The sequence below is a fragment of the Theobroma cacao genome, chromosome 1 (genome assembly GCF_053813885.1).
Source record: "Theobroma cacao isolate CCN51 chromosome 1, ASM5381388v1, whole genome shotgun sequence".
Taxonomy (NCBI): Eukaryota; Viridiplantae; Streptophyta; class Magnoliopsida; order Malvales; family Malvaceae; genus Theobroma; species Theobroma cacao.
Genome location: NC_142639.1, coordinates 11,671,490 through 11,683,203, shown reverse-complemented (window position 1 = coordinate 11,683,203; position 11,714 = coordinate 11,671,490). Strand labels below are relative to the sequence as shown.

The 11,714-nt window shown below is 36.9% G+C and overlaps 1 pseudogene; it reads left to right on the top strand.

Annotated features, from left to right (window-relative positions):
- The first annotated feature begins 1,550 nt into the window (after positions 1–1,550).
- On the top strand, positions 1,551–3,156 carry LOC18612306 (UDP-glycosyltransferase 71K1 pseudogene; annotated as a pseudogene).
- The last annotated feature ends 8,558 nt before the right edge of the window (positions 3,157–11,714 follow it).

The window sequence follows — 11,714 nt, the reverse complement described above, 5'->3', positions numbered from 1 at the left end:
CATAAATTAAGATATTATTTTTACAAAAATAAGCATAACATAAATAATTTATTTTATTATGCTAATAATAGCTTAATTAAAAGTAGAATGAATTTGGACTAAGTAAACTTCCTTATGACTAATTAAATAGTCAAGCCTATTTACAAAAATTAAGATCTAGAAAACTAAATTAGGTCTAATTCATAATAGGCTTCAAAAACACGTTTATATTAATAACATAAATGTCCAAATTTTATAATCTATATTTTAAACAACCCAAACTTAAATCACATGCCCAAGTTATTTATTTACAACTAAAAATTCAAAACACAATAATTATAAAGGCCTACATGCAAATTAAAGCAAGCTCAATAATAATTATTTATTAAACAAACTAAGCTCTAAATTTAATTAAAAGACAACACACAATTAATTAAACAAGCAGCCCAAGTTAAGTTACAACAATCAACTTGTAAGTTTAACAAATTCACAGTGAAACATGTGACGAAGACGAATTAAAAGATAAAAAATTTCCAATCACACGCTAACCGTCCGCATAATTTTATTGAATCAATGCGAATAACTCAAGGCCACATATTTGCAATCTTCGTAAAACAATTAAAACACTCAAAAGATAATAACAATCAATTTGACTTAGTCAACAGTCATCCTATTATAAATTTACAATTGAAAAAAAATGAAAAGTCAGACAAAAGCGTCCAAAAATAATAACAAATATCCAAAACTAAGGTCCTTTCTTTCTTTAATAAGTTAAATAATTGAAACAATTTGACTAGTCAAAAGGTTGATGCAAAAAATACATGAACAGTGTCAATAATTACCAATTATGGCCCACCCACGCAAATTACCACCTGGAAAACGAACTTCATATCACCACAAGCTTTGGAGTTTGCAAGACTACTAGCACAAGGTAGAAGCAACTAGAAAATATCACAGCATAACATGCATAAATTTTACAAGAAAGGCCAATGAAAATTTTACACAAAATAATCATTGAGCATGGTAAAACAAATCTAGATCTAAAAATTTTATCAGTATCAATTCCATTATGGGTCATATTAATTCGTAATAAATCTTAATTTTTTTGAAATTATAATTTTATTTATAGGTAAAAAAAAAATATTACTATGATACCACGTGATAAACCATACTCAAATATGTTTATGTAAACAAATCATAGCAGCAAAAATAATAACAATCGTACTAATCTCCATCCATATCAATAATAAAATAAGAAACTAATATTCTGATTTAATGCAATTCCCAATGATGGATACAGGGCTAGTGGATTATTGAGTCAGTCAAGAGTAGAATATCTATTTATAGACTTCCTCCCATCAAAAACATCTCAAATCTCCCATAATTTAAAGAAAATTTTTCTGTAGAATTTCAAATACATTTTATTTATACAAGTTAAACTAATATTGTCACATAATAAAAATCCCAATTGAATTTTAAATCTAAATTAAATCTAAAATTTCAAGTAAGAGACTGCAATTCTATTCGGCAATAATTGATTCTTTTTAAAGATAAAACAGCTGTGAAATCTCAACCACTCCATTTTCAAAAAAAAAAAAAAAAATAGCCACCACCATCGATAATAATGGTGAAGGGGGAGCTAGTGTTCATTCCGACGCCAGCCATAGGCCACCTCGTCTCGCATGTCGAGTTTGCAAAGGGCTTGCTTGATCAGGATGAGCGTTTCTCAGTCACCTTTCTAATCATGGACACACCCTTTGCCCCCGAGCTTAAAACATACGCTGGATCACTTGCTTCCTCTGATGTTCCTCGACTTCGATTTATCAATCTTCCTCAGACACAAGTAGCTGTCTCGGTAAGCGTTTCCATTTGCCAAGGAGTACTTGGAGTTAAACTCTATAGAGTCACAAGTTGTGCGTCAAAGATTGCATCATCAATCACATTTTGCCTGAGTCTATCTCTGTTGTAGGCTTAGTTGTTGATACGTTTACTACTCCCATGATTGATGTAGCCAGTGAGCTTGGGCTCTCTTCCTATCTTTTCAACACTTCTGGTGTAGCCTGTCTTGGGTTCATGTTACACCTAATTACTCGCCATGATCTAGTTGGTCGGGAGTTTCAAGCCTCTGATACTGAGTTAGTTATTCCAGTTTATGTGAACCCGGTTCCTAATAATGTTTCACCTTCAGTTTTGTTTGACAAGAATGGTGGGTATATTTGCTTCTTAAATCTTGTGAGAAGATTCAAGCAGACCAAAGCCATCATTAGTAATTCATTCGAGGAGTTGGAATCTCATGCTGTCAAGTCTCTATTAGAGTTAGAGTATGATATACCCTTCTACGTGTTAGGGCCGCTGCTTCACCTTCATGGTCAGAGTAGTTCGCTCTGCGATCAGATCCAACTTGACAAGATTATGAAATGGCTTGACGATCAACCACCATCATCGGTGGTTTGCTTGTGTTTCGGAAGCTTGCAGGCCTTCGATGAAGCACAAGCCACGGAGATTGCTTAGGGGCTCGAGCAATCGGGGCACCAGATTCTTGTGGTCAATAAGAAGAAGAAGCCCAGAGAAGGATGGTATACGAAGGCCTAGTAGTTGCATCGAACTGAACGAGATTTTGCCCCAAGCTTTCTTGGAGCATACAGAAGGAAGAGGAGTGGTTTGTGGTTGGATTCCACAAGTTAAGGCCCTTGCCCACAAGTCCATCAGAGGATTTGTATCACACTGTGGATGGAGCTCGATTCTGGAGAGCTTATGGTAAGGGGTGCCCATTGTGACTTGGCCAATGCACGCAGAACAACAATTGAATGCGTTTCAGATGGTGAAGGATTTGGGATTAGCAGTGGAGATGAGATTGGATTATAAGCTGGGTGAGAGTGATACTGTGACGGCAGATGAAATAGAAAAAGCCATAAATTGCGTGATGGAGGCTGATAGCGAGGTGCGGAAAAGGGTGAAAAAGATGAGTAAACTTAGTAGGGAAGCTGTGAGCGACAGTAATAGGTCTTCATTCAACTCCTTTGCGCGGTTGATTGAGTTTATGATGAGCAACGCCAACAAGTCTTGGGAAACATCTATCTATGTTACTTAAACTCAACCACTATCTTAATATCTGTCTTGTAAAGAGGTGCATGTAATCCATCATTTTACTCGCAAAGATTTCTTTTGTCATTTAAATATGGTGGTGGGATGTTAATGTCTAATATACAATTTAAAGTCGAGGAAATTATATCACCTTTATTATCCTGACCTGATATATGTATGATACAACAAAATAGTAATTAAAGTATAGATAAGATAATATGTTAATAAAGGGATTAGTAGAAAATCTAATCTTAAAGAGTTAAGCTTAAGAGCTTAGTTTAAAATTCAAGATAATAAATATCCAGCATTAAATTGAGTTAAGTGAGTTTGTCACATCTAAAAGCGACAGCAGAAAACCTAATATTAAAGAGCTAAGCTTAGAGTTGATGAAATATTGAGCATTAAAGAGCTAAGTGTATTCATTCAAATCTAGTAATGCGATCCTGGATGTTGGAAGACATGGACTTGGATTGTTTTGGTGTTAATCAATTTAAGATTGTTGTGCCGATCGAGATGTTAAAAGTAACCTCTGTATTTCGCTTTGGCATATGGTTTTGGATGGAAAGCAGCCATAGCCATAGGCATCCAATCCATATGCCAAGATTGTTCTGCTCAGTGTTGTGTTGTTGGACTTCTTTTATATATCAGTCCAAGGTTTTCGTACAGCAAGTCCAGTTGTCAAAACAAAACCAACACGAGTTTTGCCACAGGTTTCCAATCCAGAATATTAAAAAAAAAAAATCCAACAACTCTTATATTAAAAAGTCAAAATAAATTTCTCAATTTATTTATTTTAATTGGGGAAGGAGGAATTTAACTTTACTTTTTAGATAAAAAATCATGTATCAATCAATGACTAAAATACTCAGGAGCATTTGTTAATTTATTTTATTGATTAAATTGTGACATGAATTGAAGGTCAATGAATGTAAGAAAGAATAGGTTTTTAGTCCATGTTCAAGCCATTTACTTGTGATTAAATATATTATATAAAAACCATTTTAAAGTTATTTGTACATAATTTTATATTTATTAATTACAATTTTTTTAACTAATCCTCAAGAGTCAATCCATTTTAAAGTTATTTGTACATAATTTTATATTTTTTTAACTAATCCTCAAGACACACGTTAAGCGAAGGAAATCGTGAAGCTGATCAACTAATAAAGGAGGGTGTAGGTAGAGAAGTTGATTTACTTGAATTTTTTCACCCAATGTGAGTTTTCTTTCTTTCCTTAGGGGGAATGGTTCACTGTGTTTATATTTTTTGGATTCTGCCCAGGGGGACTGCGTCCCTGTGTTCTCCTGTTTCTTGGTTTTTGTCCAGTTGTGCGATGATTTGTTCAAGATGAGTTTTTTGTGCTTTTGCTGGTTATGGGGTTATGCTGTGTTAATGACTTTGTTTAGAGTACAGCGTCTGTCCAAGATTGCTGTGTCCCGGGATGATTCTCTTTCTTTCAACTTTCTATGAGATTATTTGGCTAGGTACTTCCATATGTTTGCTATGGTTTGGGGGATTTGGATTGTGGGCTCAATAAGAGAACTAACTTGAATTTTATAAGTGTTCCTCTCTGGGGAAGACGATTGTTACATGTGCTGTTATTTCTGTCTGTTTTCTTGTGGTTTTTCATGGCCTGAGATCGAAAGGGTGTTTTTGTCCACTTGAGCTGATTTTATAGTGGAAGTCAAGCTTGCTGCAATTTTAGAAGGAGGCTCATCTTATGTTTTTTGGACTTTGTCAAGAGCCTATCTTCTTTTTGCTCTTTTTGAACGGGAATATTGGGACTGTATACTTGTATTGTCTAAGCATACATACCAATAGACTTGTTGTTTGGCCTGGCCTCTGGCCTGGCTTTTGTAAAGGGGAAAATTATTCCCAGCTTTTTAATGAATTTCTTTTTTACTTTAAAAAAAAAAAAGACAATGAATCTATATATTAGCAAAGCATTATTATTATATAAAATAACTAGCCATCATGGTATATTGAACTTATCTAAAATTATTATAAATTAAAAAAAATCTAAAATTAAATCTTTTAGTTGAGTTTTCTAAATGTTTTGAAACGCAAGAGATTAATCAAACATGAGCTGGTAGCAAGCAATCACAAATCATACTTAAAAAAATCTTAAACAATTCACTACTAATTGAACCAAGCCATCTCACATGTCACAAATTAAAGGAATATATAAAATAAAGGAAATTGTGAGAAAAGGACCTCGTGATAAGGTGATTTCAGAAATAACCACCCATATAAAATTATCTGTTTCTAACAAAAAATAAACATGAGTAGACTAAAATGCCATTAAAAACATTGTTTCAAATAAATGGTCAATTGTTTAACCTATTTGCCTCTCATCAGAGAGAAAATGAAAAAAATAAAAATAAATGCGCTCAGCTGTTTGGGCTCGGTCATCTTTCTCTCCCAACTCTCTGAACTGTCTCAACTCTGGCAAGTCTCTGTTGAGCACCGTCGTTGTCAGCTCTCTCAAATCTCTGAACTGTATGAGCTTTGTCAACTCTCTGTTGAGCACCATCGTCATCAGGCTGTGGTCTATCTCTCGGCATCTGGCCACATTGTCGTAGATTAACACACCCTATAACAGAGATGACATCAAGGTATCTGTTATTGGGTTTATTTCTGCAACACACTTAAATTTCTGAAACATTTGGTGTAAATGATAAGATGGATTAGAAATATTACCCAGAGTTGTTACACGCCATGCATCTATAACATGAGTTAGAGTTATTTTAGCGTGTCATGGTTGTTCCTGACATGTTGTGGGTTAACTAGTTTTTTGGGTTGTTAGCATGTCACGACTGTTCCTGGGGTGTGATGGGTTAATTGAATTTATGGGTTTTTGGCATGTTATGGTTGTTCTTGGCGTGTCGTGGGTTAACTAGTTTTTTGAGTTTTTAGCGTGTCACGGTTGTTGGTGTAACCAGTCAATAATTACAGTGATTGACGTGTCACGATAGTGATGCATGGCGTGTAATGATACTGATGCATGACGTGTCACGACATTTGACTTGATATGCATGGTGTGTTACAACATTTTACGTTATATGCATGGTGTGTAACAACACGACTGATAAATTTTTGATCATGACATGTATTGTGTAAAATGATTGACAATATTTTTTTTTTCAAAATTTCAGTGGGGTTCCAATTGTGCGACTTGTGATAAGACACGGTGGTCAGTGAGTGAATGGCATTTACAAGGGTGGTGAGTCACTAATGCGGGGGGTTAAGAGTGATTTGTCGTTTGTGGGCTTGATGAAGCTAGTTGAAGATGTTGTTGGGGTAAACTCAGAAATTGACGAGATTGAGTTACATGCATTGATCAGTACACCTGGAGAGCTATCACAACCAATTATCAAGGACGATGAGGATGTTGCATTAATTTTGCTAGAACAGAGGAATGTTTTGACTGTATATGTCAGCATTAAGGGACACCAAACAAATGTTATGTCATATGAAGAAGTTGGACAACATGGTAATCAGCTCAATCAAAATGAGATTTACAATGATTCACATATACCACAATATTCTGTCTGTAACCCACAACAATGGCAATTGAGGTATTCATAAGAGTTTGTGCAGCCCGATAGATAGACGACATTCACAGAACAGTTGGCTGCATAATTTCAATCAGGATGTGCATCAAACCAATTTCTTGCTTCTCTTGAACAAATGCAACGATCGGGTGAAACTGTAGAGTGTGTAATGCCATTATCAAATGAGAATATGACAATTAAGGACAACAATGTGAGGTTGAAGGGTGACACTGCGACGCTGGAGGATAATACTGCATTTGATGAGGGAAATGAGGATTTGTTCGCTGCCGGTGAAGATAGATTTGATGACACTTCAGATGATGGGCTTGAACAATCACAAGATGACAGTTTAAATGATGATTGCCTTTATGACAGTGACATTCCAATTTGCAATAATGTTGAAGGTGAAACAGAACTTGTTAGAGGTGTTGATGTAGGAGATGTTCAGTGTGATGACCCCATATATAATAACCCCATCGCTGGTGAGAATGGGATTCGTTCCCTTGATACATTGCTCGATGACAGTGATCAAGAAAGGGAAAATGCAGGGATATCTCGTACGTGGGTAATTGCAGGTGCAGAAAGGTTCTCCTTCCAAACAATTACCACTAAAGAGTCGACATGTGCCAAAGATCGCTTATACAAAGGAAGAATGTTTTCGTCAAAAGCCGAGTTGAAACGAGCTTTGAACATGTTGGTTATAAAAGAGAAGTTTGCGATAAGAGTAAAAAGGTCATGTAAAGCTCGTTATGAGGTTGGTTGCAAGGACAAGGCATGCACGTTCAGTGTTCGTGCAACGAAGTTACTTGATAAAGGAGAATATTGGAAAGTTCAGACATTCCACAAAGTACACACCTGTACCGTTGATGGTTTGCAAGGGCGGTTTCCAACTATGAGTGCGAAGATGATTGGTGAACTTATGTCACACAAGATTCAGGCTAATGGAGTAGCATTGAGACCTAAGGACATAATTTGTGAGGTTGGGGTTTAGTGGCGATTGGAATGCCTGTATGGTAAGGCTTGGCAAGCGAAGGAGTATGCGGAGAGGCTTGTTTTCGGTCCACCGGAGGAGTCATTTCAACTACTACCATCGTATTTTTATATGTTGGAATAAGAAAATCCTGGCACAGTGACTGTAATGGCCACTAATGAGGAAGAGATATTCAAATATTGTTTCTGGTCATACGAGGCTTGTATTCGAGGGTTTAGGGATGTAATGCGTCCTACGTTTACAATTGATGCAACACATTTGAAAAACAGGTTCAAGGGTGTTTTGTTTGTAGTTGTATGCAAAGATGCGAACGAGTGCGAATATCCAGTTACGTTTGGCATTGGCCATGTTGAGGACGAAGACTCATGGACGTGGTTTCTTAGCAAGCTGCGTGATGCGGTTGGTTGTCTTGAAAACACTATGTTTATTTCTGATCAGCATCTCGGCATTAAGAAAGCAATCCAAAATGCATACCTAAAAGCGCACCATGGTTTATGCGGATACCACTTGAAAAAAAAACTTAAAAAACAAGTTCAAGCGCGATGATGTTTGTATGCTTTTCACCCTTGCTCGAGATTGCTATAAGGTGGCCGATTTCAACAGACAAATGAACCAGATACAACAGATTAACCTGGGAGCCCACGTGGACCTTATGAGAATAGGGCTTGAGAAATGGGCACGTGTATGTTCACTGGCAAGGCGATCCCAAATAATGACATCCAACATTACGGAATGTGTTAACTTATGCTTGAAGCATACAAGACAAATGCCGATCACTGTATTGATCGAGTTCATCAGAGACGTTCCAGCGTTGGTTCCATGAACAGTACGAAGAGGCTGTCAAGGTGACTACGCCCTTCAGCCCTTGGGTTGCCAGGCAGTTGAGTAAAAGGTTCAATAATGCACATCACTTTCTAGTTAAGCCTATCAATCGAGTGAAGTTCGAAGTTAAAGATGGGAAGATGGACGGACTTGTAAACTTGTCGAAGAAGACATGTTCATGTTGTGAGTTCTAAACAGATTTACTGCCATGCAGCAATAGTCAGAATATCTTTATTTCTTATTTGAACCGTAATTGACATAGCATTTACATTGTGCTTGAAGATTGAGTTTATTGTGGTTTTTAGTAAATGTAGTCGTGAAGCCATTGAATTCTGCACTAACTACTACAAGACAACCATTTTCGTGGAGGGTTATTCAGGATCCATTAGGTCGGTAGGGCATCCTAGTGAGTGGGACATCCCCCCTCATGTGAAACAAATTGTCGTCTTACCCCCACCTTGACGAGGCCAAGCAAGAAGACCTAGGAGGAGAAGGATTCCATCAGCTGGTGAAGGCAGTCGAGCATGGAGATGTTCGCAATGCAAAAGGTACGGGTATAACAGACAAAACGTCCATCCCCATTTGTAGTTCCATCCATAAATCCGACACCATCTCCAAGTCAATCGGTGACTCCACGACTGCGCTAACCTAAAGCATGTTCAAGTTGCAGACAAATCGGTCACACATGCAACAACTGTCCAATACGAAGGACAATATCTAAAAATGTAGGTGTGTTGTGAATGAAGACAACCTGACCGTCTAACTAAATGTGTCTGAAAATTGTAGTTGAATTCGTTTTGCTTTACGGATTTGTCTGCTCGGTCATTCTATGAGCCATTTTTAGTTACGGACTTTGTTGCCAAACATTTCAAGTAGATAAGCCTGTCAAGGCTTGTGTCTGATCAAGATCGTGTTAAAGTACACTCTTACATTGTTTGTAAAATGTTTCTGATTACAATCTCCATCAGACTGGAGCCTTAACAAGCTTATCTGCCTGAAATGTTTGGCAACAAAGTCTGTAACTAAAAGTGGCTCATAGAATGACAGAGTAGACAAATCCGTAAAGCAAAACGAATTCAACTACAATTTTCAGACACATTTAGTACAAGTGGCTACACAAATCTTATGAAGGAACAACAAGCATGGAATGGCTACCAATATTAAGAGATAAAGTCCATATACTGTTACCCAATTTGTCACATTTTATTACCACTTGTATCAAATAATTAATGATTTGATTTAATTCCTTTCTATTTCATTTGATTTAACCGTTTATGTTCTTACTACAAGTCTTGTGGTGACATGTTGAGTGCATGCAGACTTGGCATCTCATGCAGACTAACCTGATATTTTAATTTGGGGGGTTTTTGGCTCTCATATGCTTATCCATACTCAATATTAAAATCCACTGTAAGTGGTGGCAGCTGCATTACATCATAAAGACTCTCAAAAAGATAGGGGAGTACAATGCACTGAAGGCTATGTGTTTCGTGATGCTCGTAGATGTTTATCTATAAGCTTGGTCTATCAAACTTTGACAAACCCATGTATGCTTCCCTTGGGGTACTAGGAAAACTGTATCGGGCTACAATCAACTCAACCGTGCAAGCAAGGTCAAAGTTTGATAGACCAAGCTTGTGGATTGACCTGAAAGAGCATCCCGAAAACATACGCTTCACTGCATGAACTCCCCCATCTCTTGGAAAGGCAAAATGTCAAGATCCTCATATTGTATGCGTTGAATTTGCAAAACATGGCACAGATGCACCAATGAGTTAAACCATAATGTGCAACAAGGTATACAGAAGAAATAAATAAGGAATAAATGTGAGAAACGCCATGCATAACAAGTTAAATATTGTGACACGTCGTGCATATCAAGTAATATATTGTGACACGCCATGCATAACAAGAAAAATTTTATGACACGCCATGCATAACAAGTTAATCGTTGTGACACGCCATGCATAACAATTAAATTGTTCTGACCCACCATGCATAACAAGTTAAACGTTTTGACACACCATGCATAACAATTAAATTGTTCTGACCCGCCATGCATAACAAGTAAATTGTACTGACACGCCATGCATAACAAGTTAAACGTTGTAACATGCCATGCATAACAATTAAATTGTTCTGACCCGCCATGCATAACAAGTTGTGGTGTGTAATTTTAGACATACTATTTTATAATGGCAGGATAGAATTTTGGCCTGGAAACAACTGGAAAAATAAGGGAGGATGGATACAGAACAATTTCATGTTGGAAGCAATTAGATGGATGGAAAAATCTATATATTCAATGTTAATCAATGTAATGTTGGGCTGGTGCAGCGGCGTGCCTGGAAGAGAAAGATGACGAACCTGGAAATTAATTAATGCCTACCTGGGTTGAGTGCAGAAACCACTGGAGTGAGCGGGGGATAATTACAAGTTACCAATTCTGATCAATGGAAATTATATATGTCTCCGTCAGAATCGAATTCGCGTAAAGTGATCATGTTGCCTCTATTTATGGTTTTTACAATATATAATAAGTGTTTAAAATGAAAAATGGCCTTAGCATATTCCCATTTAGTCGTTTAGGGTTTAGGAATTAATTTAGTTGAAGTTGAGATGGTTTTTTTTTTTAACTTCAGTGGAATTTTAAACGGTTACCATGGCGTGTCAACTGTTGAAGCAATAGCGTGTCACAGTCTTGTCACATATTCTAAACGTGGCGTGTCATAAATTCTTAACCCTACTGTTTCACAATCGTGACCCGATGAGTGCAAGCAGATTTATGGCGTTACACGACAGACTTGATGCAATATCGTGAGGTCACACTGGACGGCCCAATTCTTATGACACGTCGACTGAAAGCAGATTAATGGCATCACACGCTGAGTATCTAGAGATTTATGGCGTGACACGGCACGACCCAATCGTTTTGACACGTTGAGTGGAAGCAGATTTATCGGCTAACACGCTAAGTGTTAGTGGATTTACGACGTCACACTTTGACTTTTTATAGATTTTTTGGGTGACACGCTGAGTGCAAGTAGATGTATGTGGGGACACGCTGAGCGGTATCATGTTTATGGCGTTACACACTGACTTCTTGCAACTGTGTATCAAATTAAATATATTGTATATAGAAAAGGAAAAAAAATTCTTGGTATCAAATTAATTGTGTATAGGCAAAAAAATTGATTGTGTATAAAATAATTGTACAAAGTATATTGTGTATACAGAAAGAATTATTTCTGTTTACAATGAATTGTATAAAATAAATTGTGTA